The following is a 21,029-nucleotide window of genomic DNA, read 5'->3' on the forward strand; positions in this document are numbered from 1 at the left end:
GGAGAGAGTACACATCCCTATAGATGTTGCGAGTTTTGGGTCTTGGTATTGGTTTTTGTGTTTGCTAAAAGCTAACTGCACTGAACAAAAAGATAAACACAACATGTAAAGTGTTGGTCCCATGTTTCATGAGCTTAAATAAAATATCCTCGAAATGTTCAATCCACACAAAAAGCTTATTTCTCTCAAATTTTGTGCGCAGATTTGTTTACATCCCTGTTAGTGAACATTACTTCTCTGCCAAGATAATCCATCCACTTGACAGGTGTGGCATATCAAGAAACTGATTAAACAGTATGATCATTAGACAGCTGCATCTTGTGCTGGGGACAATAAAAGGCCACTCTAAAATGTGCCATTTTGTCACACAACACAATGCCACAGATGTCTCAAGTTTTGAGGAAGCGTTCAATTGGCATGCTAACTGTAGGAATGTCCACTAGAGCTTTTGCCAGAGAATTGAATGTTAATTTCTCTACCCTCCAACGTCGTTTTTGAGAATTCGCTATTACGTCCAACCGGCCTCACAACCACAGACCATGTGTATGGCATCGTGTGGGCGAGCGGTTTGCGGATGTCAATGTTGTGAACAGAGTGCCCCATGGTGGCGGTGGGGTTATGGTATGGGCAGGCATAAGTTACGGACAACGAACACAATTGCATTTTATCAATGGTAATTTGAATGCACAGAGATACCGTGATGATACCTGAGGCCCATTGTCGTGCCATTCATCCACCGCCATCAATTCATGTTTCAGCATAATAATGCACAGCCCCATGTCACAAGGATCTGTACACAATTCCTGGAAGCTGAAAATGTCCCAGTTCTTACCTAGCCTGCATACTCACCAGACATGTCAACCATTGAGCATGTTTGGGATGCTATGGGGTCGACGTGTACGAAAGCGTGTTCCAGTTCCCGCCAAAATCCAGCAACTTTGCACAGCCATTGAAGAGGAGTGGGGCAACATTCCACAGGCCACAATCAACAGCCTGATCAGCTCTATGCGAAGGAGATGTGTCGCACTGCATGAGGTAAATGGTGGTCACACCAGATACTGACTGGTTTTCTGATCCACGCCCCTATTGAGAGTGCGGTATCGTCCAGTTGTGGGCATAACGAACACAGTTCCTTCCCCACATTCTGACACACAGTTGTCAAGAGTGGTGGATATGAAAACAAGCACGACAATAAAACAAATTATCCCAGTCCTCAGGGTGGCGCTCTGCTCCTTCAGGAGATAATGTATGGGAGACTGGCATCGGTAGTGAGGACAGTGACGAGGAGGTACGGTCTGCAGTTCGCTGTGCATCCTCCTTTTCGTGGCGTCATTACGTCAATGGTCCCTGAGGTCCTAGCACCTTCAAAAAGGAGATTTCCTCTCCTTCAAAAGCAGGCTATTTGGGTGGTCCCCGTGTCAGAAGTACAGAGCGGTTGGTACAGCCGGTACTTCTTTGTTCCCAAGATCAATGGAACGTTGTGTTGTGTCCTATCCACCTCACGGCTAGCAAGTTCACACTTCGCCGGCTATTGCAATCGATGCGTCCCAGCGATTGGTTCACGTCCATAGATCTGAAGGATGCATATTTTCATGTGGCTATTCATCCTCCCCACAGAAAGTTTCGGAGGTTTCATTTCGAGGGTGTGGCCTACGAGTTTCTGGTCCTGCCTTTCGGGCTCTCCCTATCGCCCTGCACCTTTTCTATGGTGGTGGAGGCGGTTTTGGCGCCGGTGCGATGCCAGGGGATCAGAGTATTGGCCTATTTGGACGATTGGCTGGTCATAGCAGAGTCGAGGGAACAGATGGAGCTCCACACTGCCACGCTGGTTTCCCATATTCAATCTCTGGCCTTCATAGTGAATCACAAGAAAAGTTGTTTGACTCCGGCTCAGCGCATTCAGTTTCTGGGTCTTGTTCTGGACTCGGCTCAATCATGCGTTTTTGTCCCAACAGAGGAGGTTCGCATTCCGGCTCTGTCTGGCACAGTTTTAGCTGGGGCACTCAGTGCCTTTTCTCTTGTGCCTGCGGTCATTGGGTCTGATGGCCTCTATGATAGCTGTGGTGCCTCTGGGACTTCTGTTGATGCGTCTGTTTCAGCGCTGGGTGATTGCTATGCATCTGGACACATCTCACCACTGCCATCAGTTGCTTAAGGTACCCCCGTTGTGCCTCTGGGCATTGACTCCTTGGAGGGACCCGCGACTGCTGTTGCAGGGGGTTCTCACAGGCCGGGTAGTGTCCCGCAGGGTGATCTCGACAGACACATCCTTACTGAGAGGGGGAGCGCTGTGTGTGGGCTACTCGGAAAGAGGGATTTGGTCAACAGCGCAATGGTGCACTGCCTATCAATTACATTTACATTTACGTCATTTAGCAGACGCTCTTATCCAGAGCGACTTACAGTTAGTGAACATCAACAGGCAGGGGGGACGCGGTCTCTCTCTCTCCTAAACCTGGCCTGTTATCTGCTTGTATGGAGCAGTGCACATTTCCTGTCACTCAGTGCGAAGTACTGTATCTTCCCGGATTTCTCAACATGGGTGCGGATCTACTTTCCATGGGGGGTCCCATCTCTACGGAGTGGAGACTGCAACCCTCGGTGGTTGCCCAGATATGGGCCCGGTTCGGCAGGGCCGATGTAGATCTTTACGCACCGTGAGAAAACAAGCATTGCTGTCTGTTCTTCTCAACAAGGGATTTGGGTGCTTCGTTGGAATGGATGATTTGGCGTATCAGTGGCCTCGGACCCCGCTCTATGTGTTTCCTCCGGTGGACCTGATTCGGGCCACCGTGGAGAGGGTCAGTCAGGATCTGTTGTTGATTCTGGTGTCTCCCCATTGGCCCAGACAACCCTGGTTTCCGGAGGTTATCTGCCTGTTGGGAGGGGACCCGTGGAAGGTTCCATGTCATCGGGATCTATTGTCCCAGGCACACGGGAGAGTTTGGCACCCACGACCGCAAATATGGGATTTGTGGGTTTGGCCCCTGAAAGGTTGAATTTGACGGCTAGGGGTTTACCCTCAAACGTGATTACGACTGTACAGTCAGCGTGTGCGCCCTCTACTAGAGGGTTGTATACATATATGTGGCGCACGTTTGAGGGTTGGTGTCAGGTTAAAGGAGTTTCTCCTTTTCAGAGCTCTTTGGTGGACATTTTTATGTTCTTGCAAGAGCTTTTTGAGTAGGGCCTTTCTTTTTCCACATTGAAGATTTATATGGCAGTGATCTTGTGCCTGGCGACTCCAAAGTGATGTTACGTCCTAATGCAGCTTTCGCTCCCAAGGTTATGGCTACTGTATGTCTTACAGGTCCCTGGCTTTCAAGCTGTTCCCTTTGCTGTTAGGTTGCATGGCCTGTGTCCGGTGTGTGTTTAGGACCAAGGATATCCGCGTTTGTGACCAGCTTTTTGTCTGTTTAACTAATCCAGATCGGGGTAAGGCGCTTTCTAAGCAGTGTCTTTCTTATTAGATTGTGGAGGCTATCTCCCTAGCATTTGATAGCAAAGGACAAGGGTTGCCTAGCGGTGTGCGTGCTCACTCTGCTAGGGGTGTGGTGGCTTCTTGGCCATTGTTCAGTGGCATGACGATTGCTGATATCTGTGCTGCAGAGAGTTGGGGTTCCCCACACACCTCTGCGAGGTTTTATCGCTTGTGTGTAACTGCTCACAGTGTGGCTCATAGTGTTCTTATGGCAGTTTCTGGGAGTGTGTGTTAGGCAGCGCGCAGGTTGCGCATTTATCCGGGTTACCACAGTTCCCTGTGGGTTTGAGCCTTGGGCTGCAGTGGTTCATCGACTATGGTTGATGCTATGCAGCGCGCGTGTACGCTTTACCAAGTCATGACAGGTGTTCTGTTGTTTTAGACTTGCGGTTCCTTGTAGGAGTTCTTACATTTTATGCTGGCAAGGTACTCTAAGTGTTGTTCTTGGAACAGTGGTGTCTTTGCACTTGGGCTGCAGTGGCAGCGTGTCAGTGCACATAGCCAAGTTGCAGCAGGTTCTAGTTCCCTATATGGGACTCTGACAGTTTAGGCCTCATGAGGCTCTGACAGTTCAGGCTTCTCGGGTAAGTATTAGGGAAAAAGGTGGTTTCTGTAACCCTTTTTGGGGCCAGTGGAACCTGTGTGTGTTTGCGCTGCCGTTGGCCTCCTAGTTTGGTACCCTCTGAGCCGGCTTGGGGCGTGATTGTATGTCCCCATAGTATGTTATACCGAGTGACCGTCTGAACGGGAACGTACAGTTATGAATATAACTACTTTTCCCTGAAGGAGGGAACGAAGTATAACATACAGTATTTTGGCCACTCGCCATCAGGGGGTTTGGCTCGCTGAAGAGCGGTACTGAATTGAGGAAATGACAATGACCAACTTTGGGTCTGGTAGGGATATTTCTGGCCTTCTTCTGTCCCTCTTCTCCATGTATCTGTCTGGTTGAAGATCAGGTTTGGCAAGGTACAAGGGGGAGGGGGTGGTGGAGTTCTCCCTTTTTCTTCCTCAACTTGAGTTGACTAAAACAAACTTTAATGGATAAAAAATGTAAATAACTAAAGTAAAGAAAATTATAAAATTAAATAGAGGAGGAGGAGGAGGAGGAGGGGTTGGGAATAGGATACAAACCCAGTTAAGGGCAAGTGGCTTGGGTTGGGGGAGGGGGTAAATAACTTTATTAAAAATAGAATGTAGAGGATGGAAACTTGTTCTTCAAGATACTGGGAGGGGGTAGGGGGAGTTGTGATTTTTGAGTGGTGGGATGAATGGTTGTGATTGTTGTTGATGTTTTTTGTGTTTTCATCGTTCAACAGGAGAGGATTATTCACAGGTCTTCTCCAGAGCAGCAACATACCGTCTACACAGCAGTCCGGATCTCAGGTAAGTAATTAGGTATGTATGCATGTTAAAAGGCCATTGCAGGTAAGTATACAGTGAGGGAAAAAAGTATTTAGTCAGCCACCAATTGTGCAAGTTCTCCCACTTAAAAAGATGAGAGAGGCCTGTAATTTTCATCATAGGTACACGTCAACTATGACAGACAAATTGAGAAAGAAAAATCCAGAAAATCACATTGTAGGATTTTTAATGAATTTATTTGCGAATGATGGTGGAAAATAAGTATTTGGTCAATAACAAAAGTTTCTCAATACTTTGTTATATACCCTTTCTGTAAGTCTTCACAAGGTTTTCACACACTGTTGCTGGTATTTTGGCCCATTCCTCCATGCAGATCTCCTCTAGAGCAGTGATGTTTTGGGGCTGTCGCTGGGCAACACAAACTTTCAACTCCCTCCAAAGATTTTCTATGGGGTTGAGATCTGGAGACTGGCTAGGCCACTCCAGGACCTTGAAATGCTTCTTACAAAGCCACTCCTTCGTTGCCTGGGCGGTGTGTTTGGGATCATTGTCATGCTGAAAGACCCAGCCACGTTTCATCTTCAATGCCCTTGCTGATGGAAGGAGGTTTTCACTCAAAATCTCACGATACATGGCCCCATTCATTCTTTCCTTTACACGGATCAGTCGTCCTGGTCCCTTTGCAGAAAAACAGCCCCAAAGCATGAAGTTTCCACCCCCATGCTTCACACTAGGTATGGTGTTCTTTGGATGCAACTCAGCATTCTTTGTCCTCCAAACACAACGAGTAGAGTTTTTACCTAAAAGTTATATTTTGGTTTCATCTGACCATATGACATTCTCCCAATCCTCTTCTGGATCATCCAAATGCGCTCTAGCAAACTTCAGACGGGCCTGGACATGTACTGGCTTAAGCAGGGGGACACGTCTGGCACTGCAGGATTTGAGTCCCTGGCGGCGTAGTGTGTTACTGATGGTAGGCTTTGTTACTTTGGTCCCAGCTCTCTGCAGGTCATTCACTAGGTCCCCCCGTATGGTTCTGGGATTTTTGCTCACCGTTCTTGTGATCATTTTGACCCCACGGGGTGAGATCTTGCGTGGAGCCCCAGATCGAGGGAGATTATCAGTGGTCTTGTATGTCTTCCATTTCCTAATAATTGCTCCCACAGTTTATTTCTTCAAACCAAGCTGCTTACCTATTGCAGATTCAGTCTTCCCAGCCTGGTGCAGGTCTACAATTTTGTTTCTGGTGTCCTTTGACAGCTCTTTGGTCTTGGCCATAGTGGAGTTTGGAGTGTGACTGTTTGAGGTTGTGGACAGGTGTCTTTTATACTGATAACAAGTTCAAACAGGTGCCATTAATACAGGTAACGAGTGGAGGACAGAAGAGCCTCTTAAAGAAGAAGTTACAGGTCTGTGAGAGCCAGAAATCTTGCTTGTTTGTAGGTGACCAAATACTTATTTTCCACCATAATATGCAAATAAATTCATTAAAAATCCTACAATGTGATTTTCTGGAGAAAAAAAATCTCAATTTGTCTGTCATAGTTTACGTGTACCTATGATGAAAATTACAGGCCTCTCTCATCTTTTTAAGTGGGAGAACTTGCACAATTGGTGGCTGACTAAATACTTTTTTCCCCCACTGTACATGTTTAAAAAGGCATGCAATTAAAAGCCTATATTTAAAAGGCTGCACAGGGTAAGTATTCATGTCCACTCCAGGAATTTATACACATTTTAAAAAGAGGATTATATACAGTACCAGTCAAAAGTTTGGACACCTACGCATTCAAGGGTTTTTCTTTATTTTTACTATTTTCAACATTGTGGAATAATAGTGAAGACATCACAACTATGAAATAACACATATGGAATAATGTAGTAACCAAAAAAGTGTTCAACAAATCAAAATATATGTTATATTTGAGATTCTTCAAAGTAGCCACCCTTTGCCTTGATGACAGCTTTGCACACTCTTGGCATTAACAGTCCGCAAAAATAATATTTTTTGTTTTTGTTTCAAAACCCTGTACAGTAGGTGGCGGCAATACACCAAAGTAGTCTGTCATAAAACTTTTAAAAAGAAGAAGGTCAGTCAGAGTACATTTAAGAGCACATTGTTATGTTCCTTCACTCATTCACACACATTGTTAAACGACCTGACAGATGAAAATGCACATGATTTTCTTACTTAGTCCTATTCAATTATCAACGACATAGGCTAATAAATAGCCTAATGAATGGCTGTCTACTACTGCCTGCATTTATTCCAGACACAGATTTAGATGAAGGTAGGCTAATTCACATGCCCCATATATTGTTTCACTTTTGAGAGGAGCAAAACTTTTCTCTCCCAACACCTATGCCATGACATTTGTACAATCAACATAAACAATCTACATTTGTCATTTAATTTTCTTATGATCAGTGGCTCGGTAAACATGTCTGGGCGGGAAGAAATAATAATAGCAAGCAAGCATGGGCTTGGATCACGACATAACGTCATACGTTGTCAGCAATGGAATAATTACAGTGCATTCAGAAATTATTCAGACCCCTTCCCTTCTTCCACATTTTGTTACGTTACAGCCTTATTCTAAAATTGATATATATTTTTATAATCCTCATCAATCTACACACAGTACCCCATAATGACAAAGCAAAAACAGGTTTTTAGAAAATTTAGCAAATGTATTAAAATAAAATACAGAAATACCTTATTTACATAAGTATTCAGACCCTCTGCTATGAGACTAGAAATTGAACTCAGGTGCATCCTGTTTCCATTGATCATCCTTGAGATGTTTCCACAACTTGATTGGAGTCCACCTGTGGTAAATTCAATTGATTGGACATGATTTGGAAAGGCACACACCTGTCTATATAAGGTCCCACAGTTGACAGTGCATGTCAGAGCAAAAACCAAGCCATGAGGTCGAAGAATTGTACGTAGAGCTCCGAGACAGGATTGTGTCGAGGCACAGATCTGGGGAAGGGTCCCAAAAAATGTCTGCAGCATTGAAGGTCCCCAAGAACGCAGCGGCCTCCATCATTCTTAAATGGAAGAAGTTTTGAACCACCAAGACTCTTCCTAGAGCTGGCCGCCCGGCCAAACTGAGCAATCAGGGGAGAAGGGCCTTGGTCAGGGAGGTGACCAAGAACCCGATGGTCACTCTGACAGAGTTCCAGAGTTCCTCTGTGGAGATGGGAGAACCTTCCAGAAGGACAACCATCTCTGCAGCTCTCCACCAATCAGGCCTTTATGGTAGAGTGGCCAAGCGGAAACCACTCCTCAGTAAAAGGCACATGACAGCCCGCTTGGAGTTTGCCAAAAGGCACCTAAAGAACTCAGACCATGAGAAACAAGATTCTCTGGTCTGAAACCAATATGGAACTCTTTGGCCTGAATGCCAAGCGTCATGTCTGGAGGAAGCCTGACACCATCCCTACGGTGAAGCATGGTGGTGGCAGCATCATGCTGTGGGGATGTTTTTCAGCGGTGGATCTGCAGAGGGTCCTTGTGGTCCTCAAGAGAGCCAGTTTCATCATAGCGCTTGATGGTTTTTGCGACTGCACTTGAAGAAACTTTCATTTTCTTCTTTACCTTCATGTCTTAAAATAATGATGGACTGTTGTTTCTCTTTGCTTATTTGAGCTGTTTTGACATAATATGGACTTGGTCTTTTACCAAATATGGCTATCTTCTGTATACCCCCCCCCCCCCCCCCCCCCCCCCAACACACACACACCTTGTCACAACACAACTGATTGTCTCAAATGCATTAAGAAGGAAAGAAATTCCACAAATTAACTTTTAAGAATGAAAGTATGAAAAAATAAAAAATAATGTATGCACTCACTAACTGTAAGTCGCTCTGGATAAGAGCGTCTGCTAAATGAGTAAAATGTAAATGTAAGAAGGCACACCTGTTAATTGAAATGCATTTCAGGTGACTACCTCATGAAGCTGGTTGAGAGAATGCCAAGAGTGTGCAAAGCTGCAAAGGGTGGCTATTTGAAGAATCTCAAATATATTTTGATTTGTTTAACACTTTTGTGGTTACTACATGGTTCCATATGTGTTATTTCATAGTTTTGGTGTCTTCACTATTATTATACAATGTAGAAAATAGTACAAATAAAGAAAAACCCTTGAATGAGTAGGTGTTCTAAAACTTTTGACCGGTAGTGTATAAATACTTTAAAACATATTTTCCTTCTTTATTATTTTCCCCTAATCCTACCACCCCTCCCCTAATTGGAGTAAACTAATGGACAACAATACCTAGGCTTTTACTTACAGCTTATACATACTATATACATTTTACGAACACAGTATATTTTACATTAGTTATCTTTTGTTTGATTTTAGTCCCAGCCTTCAGCTACCCTCAACCCCTCCCATCTATCTCTGAAGACCAACTATTCTCATAGTTTCTAAAGATTGTAAATTAAATAATCATTTTTGCAAATCACCCAGCAGTGGTATTTGCAGAGTTAGCTATAAGTAAATGTTGTAATTTTTCAGCCATTCCTGAACCTGCGACCAAAAACAAGCTACATATGGGCAGTACCAAAACAAGTGATCTAATAATTTTGTCTCTTTGCAGCAAAATATGCAGAGCTGGAATGGTTGTATCCCCTATTAGGGATTTATTATTCTTCTAAACTGATAGGATGACTAACTTAGAAAGAATGCATTCTTGACTGGGCTAATGTAGGCTGTGACACCTGGCAAGGCTGTGATTGATGTGAAGAGAAGATAAGGATTGTGTCTTCAAATACAAGACTATAATGGTTCATTGTGATCTATGAGTCTTCCTTTGACATGGGAATGATGTCTAAGGGAGCTGGCTCTTCTCACTATGACAGGTTGTTATGATAATCTTGTGCCTGCTTGGAGTGTGTAACAAAGGGCGCCAAAGAGATGAGACCAACCCCCTGCATCAACGTATTGGCTGAGAAAGTTTAAACTGCTCAAGTCTTTACTCTAATTGGCCAGCAGAGAAGTGGGAAACTTCCTCTGTCAGAGTATTTGGGTATTGTTTCTAGAGCAATGAGTTAGTTCTCTGGAATGTCCTGCGAGGCATATCAGAGAGCCCGTATATACAAAACATCATATTTACCATTGAAGGTTTTTGCATTAATTAAAATAACTAGTATACCTTAGAAGTCGTGTTGACCTCTTTTGTTCCTGATACCAGATTTGAATTGACGCGACATTGACAATTGGTGACCCCGACGCGGTCTGGTAGAAGGGACTTCGCTGGGTAAATGTCCGGCCCATTTGGTCAACTCTTTAATCGAACCGTGTGTTTCACAAACTGCCCGGGCTTCTAAAAAGGTAAGCAGATACCTGTTGTTAAATAACCAAAGATCTGCAAATTGGCTTTATCCAAATTAATTTTGTGAAACACCTGTCTGATGTAAGTGAACTAAATTATGAAACTATTATGAGTAGATAAGCACAATATTGTGACATGCAAGCCTTTGGTAGATGTGATGTTTAAACCTTGGTACCGTAGAGTATTGTTTCACCGGCACGTACCAGAAGCCTAGGTACGGATAGGATCGGGAAATAGTACTGAAGTCTCCAGGCTAGGATCACCAGGGGTGAGAACTGGATGACACAGGGAATTATTGGCTAAGGGCGTTGGCTACTGACACATATCCAGAAGAGATATGGCTAGGATCAGAGGAGCGCCAAAAATTTTAGTTGAGTATTGTTTCTCTGACACATATCCAGAAGAGATATGGCTAGGTTCTGAGAAAATACTGAAGTCTCCAGGCTAGGATCACCAGGGGTGAGAACTGGAGATACAGGGAATTATTGGCTAAGGGCAGAGGAGCGCCAAAATTTTAGTTGAGTATTGTTTCTGAGACACATATCCAGAAGAGATATGGCTAGGTTCTGAGGAAAATACTGAAGTCTCTGGACCACAAATGGTGGAACCGTGAGATACAGGGATTAATTGATTAAAGTGTAACGTTGTGGCACATATCCACTGAAGATATGGCTAGGATCACAATGGCCACTTAAATTTTAGATAGTGTTACGCTACTGACACGTATCAAAAGGCTAGATACGGATAGAGTCAGGGGGACACTGGGTGTTGTTGTATGCATGAGTGCGCGAATGATCACAGACGAAATAAAATAGTGAATAGGGGTTATTAAAAAATAATAAACCTGTATATTAAGACGTCTGTGGCTGTCCAAACGGTATAATTTGGGAATAACTGTTGGATTTGTGGTTGCTTAAACCATATAACCCGTTAAAAACAATTGGGAACATAAAGCTAAAGTGATTAATTGTGTGACTGAATTAAAACGTTTGAACCATGGGCGGTGTGTTCAATAGGGCGATATGGGCGACGCACTGCCAAACGGGAAAAGGAAGGGATTTTTTTTCTAATCAATTATATCATGGCAACAGTAGTTCAGTGTTCACGTCTGATCTGCCAGCCACTAAATGTCCAATCAGGCTAAAGTCGTGCTTCAAATGTCCCCGCCCGTTTTGGGGCGATTTCAGTCAGGTTGAAAATCGCCCAGAAGTCTCTCATAGCCTCTAATGTAAAATATTTTTTTTTCAAATTTCTGAGCTTTCAATACATTCTCTATGGGTGTCTGAGGGCTTGCACTTACGCGCTTTCGTCATACGTAACGTAACGTAACCATGAACGGCAGACAGCAACGCTTGGACAGCGACTGGTGTAACCGACATGCACCATCTTTCAGAAAAGATTAAGAAAAATGAGCTGTCAAAGACCCACATTGATAGCTGTTTGAGATTGTCTGCTTTGGTGAGAGTGAATATTGCCACTCAACTGGATGAGGGATACAGGCTAGCTGTCCGCCGCCACAACGATGAGGTTAGCAACAGCAGAGTCGTGAACACTGTCTACGAGAATCGAGACGACCTCATAGAATGTTTTGAAGCCATCCGGACGGGTTCATTGGGTTCATTTGACCAGCCCACCGTACCAGAAGCTACAGAATAAGGACATCGATGCTGTCTTTATCAAACGTGCCCTCGACAGCTTCGCAAGCAGTGTGCAGGCCAATGAGGCCATAAGGTAAGATAAAGATTAAACAATATCATTCGATCTTTCTCAAAGCAGAGCTTTATTTGAAAATGTATGCATGAAAGGAGACTGCATTTGTGTTTGAAATTACATTATTGTCATTATATATGGCCAGTGGTGTAATCTATCTTATTTTATATACTATGTGTACTGTACAGTGGTGCTCATAAGTGTATGAACACATTCTAAAGCTGACTAAAAAGAGGAATAAAAAAATAAAAAAATCATCTTTTGGAAATTGATCTTAATGACTTAATTAAAAAAGTTGGAAAATCCAACCTTTAAGGACACCAATTTTCTTTTCTTTTTTATTCCTCTTTTTAGTCAACTTTAGCATGGGATCATAAGCTTATGAGCACCACTGTATACTGTGCTGAACATCCAGGCTATGTGAGACACAAAGGCTAACTTAAACACTAAAGACTTTATGCATCCCTGCCCATTTTAAGTGGAACTGAAGTATTTGTACTATACATGGATACATTGCATATACCTGTGCATCACATAGACAACAATACTGTACAAAGCCAACAAACACATTGGTCTGTTTGCCTTCAGGGACTCCTCTCAACAGCAGCTGCAAGAAGCAACAGGAGCCAAAAGACCGAGAACAGCTTTGAGAGAAGAGGAGAAGCAGAGGCTGTCTGAAGAGGTCTGCAACACCATCCTGGATCACACCAAAGAAAGGTTCTCTTTCTCTGGCCACCTTGTGAGTGCTACCTTACTGCAAGCAGACATGTTTGAAAGGTACTGCCATTCAAAAAAATTAAAAATCTGTTCATGTTCATTTTTACAAATCTATACAATTGGCCAGAATATGGTTGTTCATATTTACAAATCTATACAATTGGCCAGAATATGGTTGTTCATTTTTACAAAGCCATACATATTGTTTATGCAGTGTTGAGGAATGTGAAAGAACACCCTTGATTATTTTTACTGTGATAATTTATTTTGCTTTTGTAAGCCAACACTTTTGAGATCAGTCAATAAATGCTTCTGGTATTGACTTATATGCTGCCCCTGTCTTCATGTTGTTGCTGGACATATCTTTTTAAAAATGTGTGTAGGTCACCTAAATCATCAGAAAAATTGCCCCTCCTGAGAATTTTTTCAGGAGCCGCCACTGGTTTGAACTGATATATTTGAAATATAACGTTTGGTGTTTGAAAAAGCATAATACTGCTTTTGAATAGTTGTGTCGAAACAATTCGGTTTAGTATTTGATTTGAGGTTTGATGTTTGACGTAGAATAATATTGGTTTTAGGTGCTTGGTTTGGGCTATTTGGTTTATTATTTGATCTAACGTTTGATGTTTGACCGTGCAAAATACTGGTTAAACAATTAGAGCGAAATAATTCGGTTTATCGTTTAAATATAAACATGCACCAACTTTAACTAATTAGGTGGGGGAGAATCACCGAAAATTGACCAGAGGTATTAAATTCCCGGGGATGCCAGTTATCTCTGTGATTTCACACTTAAAACGTTCCATATAAATGGTTGTGTGAAAGGTACAATTAAGCTGAGATTAAGTCTTTCCTAGTGATTGAGTTGTCTAAAGAAAATCCTTTGATAGGGATCCAGTTGCTTCTGTGACTTCACATAAGTATAAGGTTGTGTGAAGGGTGGCAGTTGAACTGAGACTATGTTTTAGGACGCTCTGGTAACCTAAATTTTTTAAGGTATTGTATTCTAATTGGCAGTTTTGTTTTGCTGTGTTTATATTTTAACGTGTCTGTGTTTTTATGTATTATAACGTGTAATGGATGATGGGAAGTTATAGTGAGACTTATGAGACCGAACACCAATCTGTGGAATTGAGTGAATTTGACCTAGGGTTTCAGGAACCGGGGACTGGGGAGACTGATATTGAAGTTGTGCATGATTCTAGAACAAGCGTGAGATAACTAAAGCGTGGTGTGTGCTGTGTGTAGAGATTACTGCATTGGTATATGTGACTGGAATTCTGATTCTTATGATAATAATTGCATTACAAATTATATAAATTAGCCTCTTTATATGCGAGGGTGTCATACATGAGATAAGTCTGTATTTACTACCGATAATACATCCAAGATAGAGAAAGCAAGATGGCAGGACCAAACATAAACATACCCAAATTCAATGAATACATAGAACAACGAATGACAGGGAGAGTAATGCCAGGTCCACCAAGGGAGGGAGGTCATATGCCCGCCCTTGATGTACAACAGATAGAAATGACTGATTATGTGAAGAAATTGACGGAATTTTCTGCAGCACTCTCTTCTCAGGCGCAGAAGGCCCAAGAGGGGGAGCTGTCGGGAAGTACGCTGACACTGAAGGTAAACGTGGGAGGCTGGGTGAGGGTTAAAGTCCACAAGAGAAAGTGGCTGGAACCCAGGTGGACTGGATCGTACGAAGTGAAGGAGGTTACTTCACACTCAGTCCAGGTCAGAGGTAAATTAGGCGCACACTGACACCATCTAACTCATTGCACACCAGCCCCCACTCCTTCTAGATCACTGACAGAAGTCAGGGCTGATTTGAGCAGCGAGAACCAATCCTGACAACACAATGAAGAAACCCTTATGGGAACAACAATCTCACTCAGGGTGAAGAAGAACTTTTTCCCCCTGGGAGAGATTGGGAGTGTCTGAATGTTTGTATGTATGTTTTCTGATAGGAATTGGACTCCTGCTGGGCACTCCTTATGAGGTGTTGTTCTTTTACATTACATTTGAGTCATTTAGCAGACGCTCTTATCCAGAGCGACTTACAGGAGCGATTGGGGTTGAGTGCCTTGCTCGAGGGCACATCGGCAGATTTTTCGCCTGGTCGGCTCGGGGATTGGAACCGGCGACCTCTCGGTTGTTGGCGCGGCGCTATTGGTCACTAAACTGCCAGCCGCCCCATATGAGTTTAAGATTGTGGCGTTGTTGGATAATATGATGGCGGAATAAACTGACCATAAGTAATGTTGTTTTAGACGTAATGTATAATATAGTACAAAGCAAATAGAGGGTTAAATCGAACTAATTATCATGGTAGAGCTAACATAGTACAGTGAGGGAACTTCATTTTGTGTCAGAGGGTAAGATGAGATCATTAATGGTACTATTAGTGGAAATATATTTATCATTTCAAGGCATGGAGTAACAATCTGCATTTATGAGTGTAAATTCCACGGCTGATGTGTTGATTGAATGGGTACGATGAGTATTTGGTTTGGTAATGTTGAATGGACTATTTGTAGCGAGCGTGTTTAGGGGTTAAATAGAAAAACTAACTTATTCAATAGGGAATCAAAGAGAGAGAGAGTTTTTTGCTGAGGTGAAAGCTACTGCGATTTTCATTTGGTGACGTCACTTGCTCTATGAACTGGAAGTAGTTACTTTGAGAGCATCGCAGATGGTGTGGAGTGACTGGCGATGTCCCTGGTTCGAACACAGGTAGGGACAGTAGACAAAGCTTTCGCAGTGGGGCTTTATACACATAGATTACTATGTGGATTGTGAAAGGTTGAATTAGATAGCTTAAATAGAAGTATTCTAGAAAAGTCTATGAAAAATATGTTATAAGGTTACCATGCGCTCTCCCCGAAGGAGCAAGGGGAGGGTGAAAGACAGTATAGTTCAGATGTCATTAAGCGTATGCTGACCAACGATAGCAAGTATTTGTTTTCTTAATTAGGGCATAATCAGAGAGAACAGTTAAATAAATTGAATAGCGAACTGAAATGGGTTAGCGGAAAAGTACAGAATAATTGGACGATTTTAGAACGATAATTTATTTTGGTTAGGATGCAAATATGCATTGGCTGTTGTGCTGGGGAATAGCACCAGCCTGTAGTGGGTTATGGATTTGTTACATAAACTTATATTTTAAATTAAAGTGATGGAATAGGCTACAATTATAACATTATCAGAAAGAATACACAATATAATGTGAAATAGTTATTACAAGTATTATTGATAGTTATTACAGTTATTATCATTGATCCAGTAATGATATAAGGATAGTAGAGGAAGGCAGGGGATTTAATCTCATTTAGGGAAGTTATATTAGAAAGAAAATACCATTAAATGAGGGAACATTTGATGTAACCGTGATTGTGTTGGCTAAAAACTCAAATATGACATCTACAGGGAGGACAGGAACAGTAGAAGGGAAGACAGGTTTTCCTAGGGGGTTGAATAAATAATTGATAAATGGATCATTTGAGATGAGATCACATGTAGCAGAGTTAGGGTAATCAATTAAATAATCATAGTATACTCGAGGAATTTTGAGTGGTTTAATGGATTAGTTAGGAGGAATTAGAATGATACAAACAATTATTGATGGGTTAAGACTGGGAATATCTATCATGTTTTGTGTGTACTACCATCTTTAGAATATAACTAGGAGAAAGAGATTAGCGCATCTCAGTTAGGCAGAATTTAGGTCATAAAAGTGAGCTATCAAATTAAGTGAGGCCTGGCTATTTGTGATTGTTGTTTTTTCAAATTGGGTTAAAATGGGTTCACAGAGCCAGAGGCTGTACAGAGAAAGGTGGAGCCCCCATGTTGTCCTAGTGAAAGAACATTCAGAGGAATGTTTATCACTAGGTAAATATATAAAACAAGGGAAGAACATTACTGACTGGCAGAATACACCAAATGGGGATCAGTATGGCCACTCCACTGGGAGATATAGAATAAAGTTGAATGGGAGAGCAAAAACCCAGCTCAGTGTCCATCTGGAGATAAGTTTTAACGGATGACAGGAAGAGATTTTCTTAACTCAGGAACAGGAGGCTGAGTTAGCAGCAATTCTGTTCAAATTATGGTCACAAGGACAACAGATGTAGGACTAATAAAGGGGGTAGCTCCAGTAAAAGTGATTCCTCGATTCAATAATAGACCATACCAAAAATGATACTATGAAACCAGAAGCAATAAAAGGGATAACACCTACATTTGAGCATTTACTTAAGGGAGAGGTGATAATTCCTGGAGATGAGGTACAATGAAACTCTCCAATATTTCCTGTTAGAAAGGAGGCACCTAGCGCCGACTGGAGGATGGTCATGGACTTACAGTTAGTTTAATATAAATATCATTCCCAGAGTTCCATGTGTACAAAATCCACATACATTGATGAACCAATTGAAACCAGAGAACTCCTATTTTACAGTGATAGATTTAGCTAATGCTTTCTTTAGCATCCAAGTTCATCCGGATAGTTAGGGGTGGTTTGGCTTTACTTTTCAGGGAAGGAAATGGACTTAGGCTAGGATGCCTCAAGGCTACTCAGAAAGTCTTACAATCTTTGCCCAGGCTATAACTAATCATTTGGGAAAGTTTGAACCTAGGGAAGGAAACAAATGTTAGTTTATGTAGATTATATTCTATTGGCTAATCCCACTCAGGAGGGATCTAAGAGGGATACAATCCAATTGTTAACCTTCCTGGAAGAACAGGGACACAAAGTGAGCAGAAAGAAACTTAAACTTTGGTAGATCGAGGTCATTTACCTAGGACACACTATAACACAGGAGGGGAGAATGTTAAACTCATCCATAAAAACTGCTATATTTGGAGCGCCAAAACCGTTAAAACAAAAAACAAATGATGAGCTTATTGGTAATGATAAAGTGCTGTAAAGTTTGCGTACTCCATTATGTACTGCATACGGGTAAATTAAGTGATCTTATCTATGGGAAGGCAATGGTAGCCCATGGTAAAGTAATTTGGAACTCTAAGGAGGCATACATACATCAGGGATGTTATCCAAATGGTAGAGAGTAACGAGGGATATGACATTGGTAGTGATTTAAAGATGATGAGGTTTTTTGGTGGGCTATTAGATATAACTGGGTTAATCATGAACATAGAGATTTTTATTCTTTGTTGCTAGACAGAAGATTTAGGTGACTTAAGAAATAGACTTGTCATGTCCAACAATTAGTCTTCAGGTCAAGCCCGGGAGAGCCTGGGTAGAACAGAGTTTGAACTAAACATAAGTGTTTTTATAAGATAAGAGATTGATTGATTGGATTACTAATTGATTCTGAACTGGATGAAAGTTGAATTTAGCTTCCATAAAAGACAAAGGAAGTGGGAGGAGCAATAAAGGAGCAAAAGATAATCTAAAAAATGAAAGGCATGGCAATAGGATGATAAATTACATAAGAAATGGTTTAGAAAGGTGGTAATATTGACACATGGGCAAATCATGTGTCAAAAAGGGGGAATGATAGGATTAAATAATAGTGATAGGATTAAATAATAGTGATAGGATTAAATAATAGTGATAGGATTAAATAATAATGATAGGATTAAATAAAAATGATAGGATTAAATAAAAAGAAAAAACAACAATAGAAATTGAGAGCTCAACATGTATGTGTGAAGATAGTTTATTAACCACACCCGTATGTCAGAGGTTTTGTGCCCCACAGGTGAACTAAAGGAGAAGGTGACCCACTCTATCACACCAGGAGACTGGGTGTGGATCCAGTCCCTAAAAAGAAGAAAAACTGGAAGCAGGCCTGTTGGGAAGGGCCCTATCAAGTCCTATTAGATCAATCTGGGTGCATGTCACACACTGCAAAAAGGTAAACCCAGTTACACCTGATGAACAAACACAGAGTTAGGAGAAAGATCCGATCATCCACTATGGTTCGGGGGTTGCCTCCTTAACGAAGATTCCCTTACCCTGTCTGATCATCCCTGTGTGAGTTTGGTAGAAGGTAAAGTAATGGGTTGGCGTCTGACATGTTCTCAGGGCAAGGGTGGGGATTCACAGGTCTCCTGACGGTAGGTAGCTGTCTGATTGTGGGGGCCATATTCCTAACACACTCAAACCCTTCTGATCAGCCAAAAGTAGTAGTTAACCTAAAACAAGATGATAGAATAATACCGGAGCACAGTCTATGAAGGCATAGGAGACAGCTAGACGTAGGGAAAGGGGAAGATTAAGGACTTTAGGGGAGGACATCACTATATGTGTGTCGCCGTGTACATCCTGGGACTATGTAGTTGCTCATATCGAGAGCGTGGGGGATATCTAAATCTCCATATACAGTTTGGGGACAGGTGTAGTGTTGTGAGGGTAGGGAATTACCAGAAATGGCAGTGCGACCCATAGAAGGGTAGGTACTGTCTGAATGTCTGAAGTACGCAAAAACAGGTTTATCCCCATGCAAACCACCTGGGAATGTGGTGAAAGAGTCTTGTAGTAACTTGAACTATCAGTATCCCCGATAACAAACTCATTCCGACCTAGGTTGCCTACGTTTGAAGTCTCAGGGGATTCTAATTGTTACTCTAGGACTAGTAAGATAGGATACAGAGTAGGGCATCTTAGCTCTGCTCCTACACAGAGAATATCACAACTGAAAGAGAACATGACTAATCTCTCCTATTTGTTGCAGACAGAGGATTGTAGGACCCAAAACCAGGCCTGTGCTGACATCTGATGGTTGTGTGGTGATAACTGATTGTGAACTCAACTACATATGTAAACAATCAAATGTGTCAGAGACTGGTGAGTTGTCAAATAGAAAGTAGGACCTCCTCCTGGGATCCTTTGATGAAAGGATCCTGTGATGGGATAGGAGTACCTCGAGAGGTTCCAGAACAATTCAAAGCTAGGAATCAGACCACAGTTGAGTTTGAATCAAGTATTTTTGTTGGTCAACAATTAATAAAAACTTAGATTGGATAAATTATATTTACTATAACCAGCAAAGATTTATAAACCACACTTGTGATGCAATAAAGGGATTAGATGAGCGGACAGCGGCAACTATCTTAATGACAAAGCAGAATAGAATAACGTTGGATATGCTTTTGGCTGAGAGGGGCGGAGTTTGTGTTCTGTTTGGATCTATGTGCTGTATTTTCATCCTCAAACAATATAGCACCGGACGGGTCAGTGACAAAAGAGCTTCAGGGGAGTAACTACACTGACGAACAAACTGGCTGAGAGATCTGATATTGATAGCTCCATAAACGGTTGGTTTGATAACATATTTGATAAATGGAAAACTATTGTTGTAACTATTCTGGGTGAAGTTATAGCTTCTATGGGTATACTTGTTCTTTGTGGATGTTGTCTTATTTCCTGTGTCTGAGGTTTGGTGAGAAAGGAGATGGAGAAGGTGATTTCCACAGATGGTGAGATAAGGCCCAATCCTGGACTCCAACCTAGGAATGGAGGATATGACCTACCAGGCTTGGTGGAGTGACACTAGAGGGTGTCTAAAGGGGGCCAAAATATACTTCTCTGTTTGTGTTTTATGTTTTAATAGTCTTATGTTTTGTGTTCTATTAATCCTGTGTTTTATGCTTTATTAATCAAGTTAACCATGTGAATGTTTGTCTTTTCTTATGTGATGGTTTGAAGTTCCTTGGTGACTGGTAACAATTTGCAAGTGGGGTGTAGATGAACTGAGGGTTTGCATTTTTAGTAACATTATGGCCTATTAATAAAAGTGTGATTTTTTGTTTGTTTTGTATTATAATGAATGAAGATCTGTGTTTTCTTATTTTTGAATCACACCTTATGTGGTGTGAAAAGGGGGACTATTAGGGATTTATTATTCTTCTAAACTGATAGGATGACTAACTTAGAAAGAATGCATTCTTGACTGGGCTAATGTAGGCTGTGACACCTGGCAAGGCTGTGATTGATGTGAAGAGAAGATAAGGATTGTGTCTTCAAATACAAGACTATAATGGTTCATTGTGATCTATGAGTCTTCCTTTGACATGGGAATGATGTCTAAGGGAGCTGGCTCTTCTCACTATGACAGGTTGTTATGATAATCTTGTGCCTGCTTGGAGTGTGTAACAAAGGGCGCCAAAGAGATGAGACCAACCCCCTGCATCAACGTATTGGCTGAGAAAGTTTAAACTGCTCAAGTCTTTACTCTAATTGGCCAGCAGAGAAGTGGGAAACTTCCTCTGTCAGAGTATTTGGGTATTGTTTCTAGAGCAATGAGTTAGTTCTCTGGAATGTCCTGCGAGGCATATCAGAGAGCCCGTATATACGAAACATCATATTTACCATTGAAGGTTTTTGCATTAATTAAAATAACTAGTATACCTTAGAAGTCGTGTTG

Source organism: Coregonus lavaretus (assembly GCF_964263955.1).
Source record: "Coregonus lavaretus genome assembly, chromosome: 22".
NCBI classification, from domain to species: Eukaryota; Metazoa; Chordata; class Actinopteri; order Salmoniformes; family Salmonidae; genus Coregonus; species Coregonus lavaretus.